General features: G+C 39.2%; 1 pseudogene; it reads right to left on the bottom strand.

The window, feature by feature from the left end:
• Positions 1 to 2850: 2850 nt before the first annotated feature.
• LOC138821320 (vacuolar protein sorting-associated protein 29 pseudogene) lies at positions 2851 to 7853 on the bottom strand (annotated as a pseudogene).
• Positions 7854 to 10497: the final 2644 nt, after the last annotated feature.

Genomic DNA, 10497 nt, shown 5'->3' with positions numbered 1-10497 from the left:
CAATTAACCCAAATCCATAAGATCTGCTCACATGAGGCACGCCAAGACTTCTCCACTCTAGACCTCCAAGACTCAGCCATCTCTTGAGAAAAGCCAATCATCTATCCATGGGGCAGTGCCATGGGGAGTTGTTTATCTCTAAAAAGCTCTGTCTCCCACCAGGACCACACTAGGGATCCAGCCTCATCACAGGCCTTAGTGAGTCAGACCCCATTCAAACCACAGCACTGCTTATGTTGCTTAAATGTTGTAATACAGAAAAAGCTAACTGCAGTTGCCTGAAGGGTGAGAAAAGTCACATTACACAAAGAATCAAAGCTAATAATAACAATTAACTTTTAAACAAAAACAATGCAGGACAGAACACAACTAAATGACCAAAAGAAAAATATTTTAAATGGATCATGGTTTAAAGGTAAAACTATAAAACTCTTTTGGTGTTTTGTGTTGAATAAAATATGTGACAGCAGTAACACTAAGGTGGAGGAATATGGTAAGTTCCCTTTGACCCAGATCAATTCTGCATTAGAGATACTATAAGGAAGGTCAGGGTCTCAGTGATGTGGATATAGGAATGTTTCAGGAAGAAGGATCACTAGGAAGCAGCAGGACCTGGATCCTGACTGACATTATCAATCATCTTATTCACAGTGGGTGGAATATGTCTTTGCTATGTTGCAGGTTGTAATGGTTTCATAACCCCAACCAATAAGCTCCTTGAACTACATCTCCTGGTTTGGTCCTGATCTCCTGTAATAACTATGTTGTCCGGGAGACATCAGTAAACAAAACAGACAAGCCTTTATGGGCACCAAATTCAAGGGAGTGAGATGAAGCTGTTAATTCATATAGTGAAGTAAAGAGATCTAATTTAAATAAAAATTTGAGTTAAAATGACTATAATCAGTGTATGTCTAAGCAGAAGGCTAGATCTCAGCACCAGAGGATCTAGTGTTCTCAGATATTCCTATTTTTGGGGGGGGTGTCCGGTGTGGGGCCTGAACTATGGGCCTAGGCTCTTTCTCTCAGCTATTCAGCTCAAGGCTAGTGCTCTACCACTTGAGCCACAGCGCCACTTCTGGCTTTTTTCTTTTTGCTTATATGGTGCTGAGGAATTGAACCCAGGGTCTCATGCATGCAAGGCAAGCGCTCTACTAGTGAGCCACCTTCCCAGCCCCATTTTTCTATTTTTTGTACACCTTATTCTGAGAAATATGTGTGTGTGTGTATATATATAGGTCACATGACATTTCTTATTCAATACTATTAATAAGGACATGACCTATCATGCAGAAAAAGTTAAGATTCCAAAAACATGTTTCTCGACAGAAACCTTAAAAGCCAAGAGGGTATGTAATGATCTGTAACAGTCAACCTAGATTAATCTACTCAGCAAAGCTCTCATTCTGAAGTGAAGAAGAACAAACTTTCAATATTAACCAAAAGCAAGAATAAGTCTTTATTCTCTAGATCAAATCCTTCTTTTGGTGCCTATGCTGTGTTATACCCTTTCTCTAGGAAACCAGAATCACTGTGCTCCCATCTCAGCTGGGTCAGGGGCTCCTGTGGTCGATGCTCCCCATATCTCCATGCTATACTTATTATGGCTTAGGAAAGGAATTCCAAGGCCTACTCAGACCTTACACCAGTACACCAATTTAGATCCACTCTGATTTTTTACCTTTTCCATATCACATTTTTTGCTTTAATTTGTGTCTTTTACTACTCCAGACCTGGTTGCAACTGAGAGTACAGCTAAGTTTTAAACTTGTAATAAAATAACTTAAGACTAAAAGTCTCTTTCAAAGTAGATTGTTATTGGGTGTCTAGTCCTAGATAGATTTGAAAATTGCAGTTCAAAGCCAGCCCAGGAAAGGTGAGTCCACAAAACTCTTCAGAAGCAGAGCTGTGACTCCAGATAGAGCACTAGGTGTGAATGCACAGGTCCTGAGTTTAAGCCCCAGTGCTGGCACAATAAAAGCAAAGTAGAGTATTATGAAGCCTTTATCTCATTTGCATTTCTGTTTTGCTATTACATTCATCTTGAAATGAATGAACATCTTGAAAAGCATAATGGAAAAAGCAAGGCATGTTAATCACTGAAAGAGAATATCTATTATCATATAACATTTACTTTTATACATAAAAGTATCAAAAACTATGGTTAGTAAAACTGTGGTATTAGACTGGGTTAGACATCAAGATGGATGAACAAAGTTGGTGTACATTTATGCTTGTCAATAACATCTCATTTTTTTAAAAAAAAGAAGATAGAGAAGGAGGCATAATGTATACTGCTTATGGTAACAGTTTCATAGAGGTTTCATATGCATCTTCTTGTCAAGACATATGCATTAATTGTGTGAACATTTTGTGCATATTTTGAAAGTTTAGAATTGAAAGAAAAAACTGGAAAACATGTCAACTGTAGAATTTTAGACAGGTTTCTTTACAGGATAGTGTGCTTGTGTGCACACAATTTGAGGGTGGATTCTTCAATACAAGCTGGGCACAGCCTGAAAGCATTTGTTCCATCCAGGCCTTCAGTCTATTGGATCTGTCCTGCCCACTTTTAGAGGAGCTTTTCACACTGTGCAGAGTGCTAATCACCTATGGATATAGCTTCACACACACATAGAAATGTGCATTACAAATTGAGACATCAATCTACTCAGACTGATAGTCAAAGTTAACCATGACAGAAAACAGTATTGTGTCTTTAATTTCCCTTCAGGCTCAAGTATTTTCACAATGATAAGATAGTAAAATAATCAACCCCTGCCTGCTATTACTCTTAGCTTCCATCACATCTAGGGCACAGAATAATTGCCCTGTGCTACAGCTCAGGCCTTACTGGGGCCCCCATAGGTTTGGGTGCAGACTGCAGGTGTTGGGGGAGCACTGTGCACTTACTGCACAGAGGTAGGTGGCTGAGTCACTGAGCTGGGAGCCTCTAATGTGCAGGGAAAGATGAAGGCTGGCTCTATTGAGATGCGCTGTGAATCTTCCTTCATGTTTATCACCATTGGAGTATGTAGACATCAGCAGCTCAGGTCCCTTCCCAGAATACTGTCTGTACCACATGAAGTTCTGAGAAGCACTGTTCTTGTAAGTGCAGTTGAGAGAAGCAGTGGCTCCCTCTGGAACACTGAGGGACTCAGGATGCTGCTCCACCTCCTTTTGTTGGCTGTTCACCCCTGTTCAGAAAGACAAAGGGCAGACAAAGACAATGGTTGAATAGTGGATGCTTTCTCTACAGGCTTCTTACCCTCTCTCACTGACTAGTGAGCACTTTTGTGTTTCTCCTTGCAGACCTGAAATATAAAACAACTACCAACACTGGACTTCATAGTCCCATAAAAATGTTAAACTCACAGTTCATGTGAAGATACAGAATCACTAGTAAGACACTCAGGGATCTCATCATTCTTTCCCTTGGATTCACTGAGGACTCAGAGAATAAACTGTAAAGGAAAATGTGTCTCACTGAGATATTCTCAGTACTGTGCTTTTGGAAACATAAAAAGACTCTTTTACCAATCAGAAGAACAAGCTTCTTTTCTTCACCCCCCACATCACCAACTAGCTCCTCCCAGCATCCCCTTCACATGCATTCACTCCCCAACATACAGTGCACTTGAGAAGGTCCCTTGGGATCCTTGAGAAGATGCTGCCCTCTAATGGTTTCTCAATAATGACTAAAGAATTATTCAGCATCCAGACCCATTTTATGTGAACCATTGAAAGTAAACCCCATGTTTTAGTGTATAGTAATTGTGCTATGGCTTTCCCTATGGTATTGCCAATGGGCATATATTATATTTTAGTTGGATGAACTTTTTACATTTTTCTCTCTGCCTATCCCCCTTTCCTACTACTGTTTGACAACTCTGTTTTTTATGCCTTCATCATGCATGAATGCTTATATTTCACTATATTATCACCATCTTTTATTATCTTTTACTCTCCCTCTCCCAGTTGTTCTTGTGAGACAATCCCACAGGAATAATTATGTTATATATAGATTATGTATAGAGATAATAGATAGATAGACAGATAGATTGATCAGATGGAAAATTTTGGCAAAAAATTTTGGTGCCAGTCCTGGGGCTTGGACTCAGAACCTGGGCACTGTCCCTGAGGTATTTTTGCTCAAGGCTAGCACTCTACCACTTGAGCTACAGCTCAACTTCTGATTTTTTTCTGGGAAATTGGAGACAACAGGCTCACAGTCTTGTCTTGCCTAGGCTGGCTTTGAACTACTATCTGAAGATATTAGCCTCCTGAGTAGCTCGAATAACAGGTATGAGCCACCTATGTCTGGTATGAAGTCCTTTTAAGAGAGAGGATGGGAGGGAGAATGACAGAAAAAATGAGTTTGATAAGGGTACAATGAATGTTTGTCTGAAATTCTCAGAAGGAAAACCCATGTAGAACTAGTATTTGCCAACAAAAATGTGAAAAGATAAGGCTAACACTAACTTATTAACAGTAAAAGACTAACACATTTTTGCAAACACTAACACTCAAGTTAAATAAATATTTGAGACTCAACTGCTGAATATTATTGTGTGAAATTATTGTTGGATCTAAACTTCTTGAGTATCAAGAGTATCTAGAGTAGGCATGAGCCACTTTATCTGTTTACTTAGTGGCTCTTTTTTACATTTTTCTATTGCAAAAAAGCTGTACAGAGGAGTTACAGTTACATGAGCAAGGTAATGAGTACATTTTCTATTGAGTACTGTTGTCTCCTCATTTGTTTTCCCCCTACCATCCCTTCCCTCCCACCTCCACAACTATCCTCCCCCACCCCGCTGCCTCAAGTTGTAAAGTTCATTTTCAATATAATGTTTTGTACATCTCGATGTTTTTAATGGGTCAACCTGTATCCGTATTTAGTATTTTGTTTTTTTCCTTCCCCTTCCCGAATTAGAGAAGTCTAAATACAAGACTCAGGGCACCGAAATCAAATACAGTGAAAATGGGTTATACATGGGGGAGGAACATACAAGCATACAAGCAACAAAAAAATCACATGGTACATTAAAAATACGTTAGAAACAATACCAAGAAAGAAAAAAGATATTAGTACACCTATCTTGGATTTCATTCCGCTTTACAGCATTTTATATTGTCATTTGTACATAGCTTTTGGCCTTTTCTGCTTGACCTACATATGTACTAGTTATTGCAAATAAGGGGAACCATGGGATCTATGTTTCTTTGTGCCCAGCTTACTTCACTTTACTTAATATAATTTTCCCAAGTATTTCCATTTCCTCACAAATGGGGCAATACCATTCTTTCAGATGGAGGCATAGAATTCATGTGTGTGTGTGTGTGTGTGTGTGTGTGTGTGTGTGTGTGTGTGTGTGTGTGTGTGTGTGTGTGTGTGTGTGTGTATCACATTTTCTTGATCTACTCATCTACTGAAGAGCATCTGGGTTGGTTCCATATCTTAGCTATGGTAAATAATGCTGCAATAAATATAGATGTGCTAGTAGCTAGTCTTGGTATGGTCTTGTTTTTGATCATTTGGGTAAATGTCCAAAAGTAGGATTTCATGGTCATAGGGGAGTTCTCTGTGGAGTCTTTTTTTAAAACAATTACATTTCTTATCAAGCATTGTTGCCTTCTCCTTTGTTTCCCCATACTATCCCTTCCCTTCTCCACTCCTCCACCCCCACACCTCCCTACCACCACTCCTCCAGCCCCCACCCTGCCAAAGTTGTAAAGTTTATTTTTTGAAGTAAGGTCTTGTACATCTCATTGTTGTAATGGGTCCACCTATAACCCTATTTAAACTTTGTTTTTTCCCTTCCGCTCTACAAATTATACCAACATCAAATACAGTGAAAGCAAGGCTTATAACCTGGTGAAAGTACATACAAAGCAACAAAGAAATCATCTTATAAATATGTTGGAAACAAAAACAAGAAAGAAAAAAAACATTTGAATCCTTATCTTAGGGTTCATTTCACCTAACATCAACTTGTCTGACTGTACTGTTTCTGTTTGTCTCAGATATATACTAGTTATTGCAAATAAGGGAAACAATGGGACCTATATTTCTTCTTTTTACATGAAAAGTAAACATTTATTACTGGAGAAGAGAAAAATGTACACAGAAAGTCTATATTCTTTGTGTTCAAGCACTGGTTGTAAAATAAGGTCCAAATGCCAACTTTGAAGATATTTACAAGAATAACTTTTTCTGAATACATAACCATTTCCTGTGAGGTGGACTTCTTAAAATACAAAGTCTATACTGCAAACTAACTACAGTTTCTAAGAAGATTAGAGGAAATAGTAACAGAAGATGTATTACATTTTACTGCTAAATATAAAAGGGATACAGTTATGTGACTCTTAAATGTTTAATTGCTTGATTTGAACAGAATAATGAAAAAAATCAAGACAGACTGGCTTTAAGATTTTTTTGTATTCAATTCTTTCTACTTTCACATCATCTCCAATTAGGTGATAGATGTATGTGACCACTGTATAAGCCTGAATGTCCATCAACACAAACGATGGAATAATATATGTGTCCAAGGCATTATATGCCTCAGTGGCAGAACCTGGGTTAAAGTAGAATTTATTTTCATGCTCAAGTACTTCACATTTGTGAGTGTGTCCTGAGATAAGAATGTCCACATCGAACTGCCTCTGCAGCAGGGCCAGGCTGGCCATGTCTCCCCACCAAATGACCTGATGTCCGTGGATCAAACCGATTTGGGGCTGTCCCACAGTCACAAATTTCTGTTCCGGGTAATTCAGGTTGTCATCGAAGTGTCCTCTTACGATATGGAAGTCACCAGGCAGTCTTGAGATAGTCATAACTCTCTTTGGTGCAAAGGTTTCCAGTGCAGATAATGTGCTGTATCTTCCCCGGTGCCAGCAGTTTTTGGAAATTAGCCGGCAAACTGTTACACCGGTGAGGGATATGCAGATCTCCTAACACCAACACCAACGTGGCATACAAAGAGCAATCTTCACTCTATGGAGATTCTCTTCAGATATGGATTGAAGTACAGTTATTGTGGGAAGCATCCTGTCATGCTGCTTCGCTGGCTCACCGCTAGCACCCCAGCCCTCTTCCTCTAACTTGACCTGTATTTCTTTGGGCCTGGCTTACTTTACTTAATATAATTTTTTCCAATTCTTTCCATTCCCTAACAAATGTGTCAATGCCATTCTTTCTGCTGGAGGCATACAATTCCATTGTGTATATATACCACATTTTCTTGATCCATTCATCTACTGAGGGGCATCTGGGTTGGTTCCATATCTTAGCTATGGTAAATAATGCTGCAATAAACATAGTCGTGCTGGTAGCTTTACTACGATCTTGTTTGTGTTCATTTGGGTAAATGCCCAAAAGTGGGAATGCTGGGTAATAGGGGAGCTCTATGTGGAGTCTTTTGAAGAACCTCTATACTGCTTTCCAAAGTGGTTGAACAAGTTTACACTCCCACCAACAATGTAGTGAGGTTCCCTTCTGTCCACATCTCCTTCAGCATCTGTTGTTATTAGAGTTCTTGATTATAGCCATTCTAACTGGGGTGAGGTGGTATCTCAATGCTGTTTTGATTTGCATTTCTTTTATAGCTAGAGAGGTTGAGCATTTCTTCATGTGTCTATTGGCCATCCTTCTTTCCTCTTCAGAGAAGTTTCTCTTTAAGTCTTTAGCCCACTTATTTATTGGGTAGTTGTTTCTTTGAAGATTTGTTTTTGGGAATACCTGGATATTTGAAATAGCTCACTTTGGTGATTTGTCCCATGTCATGGGAAATGTTGACTGGGATTTCCTCTTCTTGGGAAAGAGTGGGGCCTTTTTGACTGAGCATTGACACTTCTGGAGATCACAAGCTTGTGACAGTCATCCTATCTTGCCTCAGAGTGATTCATAAGCTCCTAGGAGTCTATGAATTCCACCTGAGATTGGATCTCATTCTGGACGATGCTACATCAACTCTACCTGGAGAATATTTTCTCCTCCCAGGACTGTGCCTATCAGCACCCTGGTTTATGAACAGCTGAACCTACAGATTTCTCACTGTGTCTCCCAGAGCGCAGTGGTACAGAGCTGAGTCTGACAGCTGGAGTGAAGATTTCTGCAGGTGGAAGGAGTTGTCACTCTTAACAAGAGTTGCCTGGAAACCCCGGTTCTCTGACCTCAGGCTTTGTGTTGAACTCTTCAGGAGTAGCTGAGGGGCTTTATTGAGATATTGGACATACCAGAAAATAAAGACATTTGAGTAAGTGCTCTGGTAAGTACAGTTGAGGATCAGAGGTGCCCCCTCTGTGAAAGTAACCAAGCCTTCTGTCTGGGTCACTGAGTCTCCACTGGTCCTCCCTGAAAAGATAAGTAACATTGTTATATGAAGAAAAAGGCTAAATATTATCAAGATTGTAGGACAAGGACATATTGTTAATATATAGGATAAAATGTTACTTACTGCACACTAAAAGGATCACAAGAACAGAGCAGGTGACAGAAAGCATGTTGTTAGAAGGAAATGATTCTTGCTCCTTGTGATTCACCCAGTCGTACAGAGCCCTTTACTAGCAGGATTATATTGAAACTCCTCACTCATGAATAAAACCTTCTTTCTGCACATCACTCTGACTTGTGACCACAAAGGGAGTAGGGATGTTATACCACCTGAATGCAAATGCGACCTACATTTGAGAGTGCAGCGCCTTTTGGTGGTTTTCTGGAAAACTGCAATACAGTATGGCTGGCCCTGATTTTTCTATTTCAGTAGACTCCTTACATGCAGGAGATAAGTTCCAAGGCATTCCCGTCCATGTCAGAAATCAGCAATAGTACTGGACTCTATGTATGATATGTTTTCTCACACACATAAATATATATGCATACATACACATAAGATTTACTTATAAAGTTAGGCATTTTGTTACAATACATTGCTGTCTACCAGGACACATGCTATACTCATATCACCCACGGAGTAGAACATTTTTCCATCTGTCTAAGCACTCACCATGATCTGCAGCAGTAAGTTTTTCAGTGAGAGTTACAACCAAAAGAACTGGCACATATTTACTTGACAAAGTACTTAGCAAGGTCTAATGATACAGCTCAATGATGGAACACCTATAAAAATATGCAAGGCCCTGAGTTTGATTCCCCATCTCCACAAAAACAAATAAAACAAAGAGGAAACAGTGACTAAAGGGTGTCTAGTTGTGCCCCATGGACACTTTTTACAGGGATGGTTCTCTTCTGAGTGTCAGAGCACAGGGGTACAAGATTTCACTACAGTGCAGAGTGGCATGACAGTGAAAACTCATAAACTTTTTATTTCTGGAACTTTCTGTGTAATACTTTTGTATTTTAATTGATGGCAGGTGATTAAAAACCATGTAAAGCAAAGCATCCAATGTAGGAACTGCTATAAGACAGCTCCGGGGAAGGTATATGCAGAAGGAAAACAGAATCAAATTTCAAGAAGATAGCCATGGATATGTGCTTTACATATTTACAAGTGTACTTAGGATGCTATGCAATTATTCAGAAATTCATTAACCATGTAATTAACCCAACTCCATAAGATCTGCTCACACCAGGCAAGCCAAGATTTCTCCACTCTAGACCTCCAAGACTCAGCCACCTCTTGAGAAAAGCCAATCATCTATCCATGGGGCAGTGCCATGGGGAGTTGTTTATCTCTAAAAAGCTCTGTCTCCCATCAAGACCACACTAGGTATCAAGCACTGCTTATGTTGCTTAAATGTTGTAATACAGAAAAACCTAACTGCAGTTGCCTGAAGGGTGAGAAAAGTCACATTACACAAAGAATCAATTAACTTTTAAACAAAAACAATGCAGGGCATAACACAACTAAATGATTAAAAGAAATCTATTTTAATGGATCATGGTTTAAAGGCAAAACTATAAAACTCTTTTGGTGTTTTATGTTGAATAAAATATGTGACAGCAGTAGCACTAAGGTGGAGGAATATGGTAAGTTCCTTTTGACCAATGTGAGCTGGCAGAAAGATTTTAAAATCAGGCTGTGATTAGTTAAATATGTCTTCTACAAACCATTCGTTCCAAAAGTTAGTGGCCTCAGAACTACATGTATGGTCCAGAGGAAAACTCCAAGGAATAGAGAAATGTAGAGGGCTATCAGTTAATAAAAATATTTATAAAGTCCACTAACCACCACACATCACATATCACATAGGCGCTGAAATTCTTCAACAGCTCTGTGCTTATGATAGTGAAAAAGACAAACGATGCTTCATCCCTTACACACAGAGTTCCTATAGGTCAAGCTTCATGAGAAAAGGCTACATTTGGATGACAAAAGTCTGAGCATATTGAACTTAGGACATGTAGGTGAACTTGCTCAAGTAACACAGTTCTTGAAATGCCATCTTTTCATTTGTTGATACATATGTTGTAATTGTTTTAAACCTAGTATTTCTTTTGGAAGCCCAGTTCTATGTGCTCAACTTTAC

The sequence above is a fragment of the Dipodomys merriami genome, unplaced genomic scaffold (genome assembly GCF_024711535.1).
Source record: "Dipodomys merriami isolate MVZ:Mamm:240054 unplaced genomic scaffold, mDipMer1.0.p SCAF_1, whole genome shotgun sequence".
NCBI lineage: Eukaryota > Metazoa > Chordata > Mammalia > Rodentia > Heteromyidae > Dipodomys > Dipodomys merriami.
The sequence above is the reverse complement of the archived record's forward strand: the minus strand, read 5'-3'. Positions and strand labels throughout refer to the sequence as shown.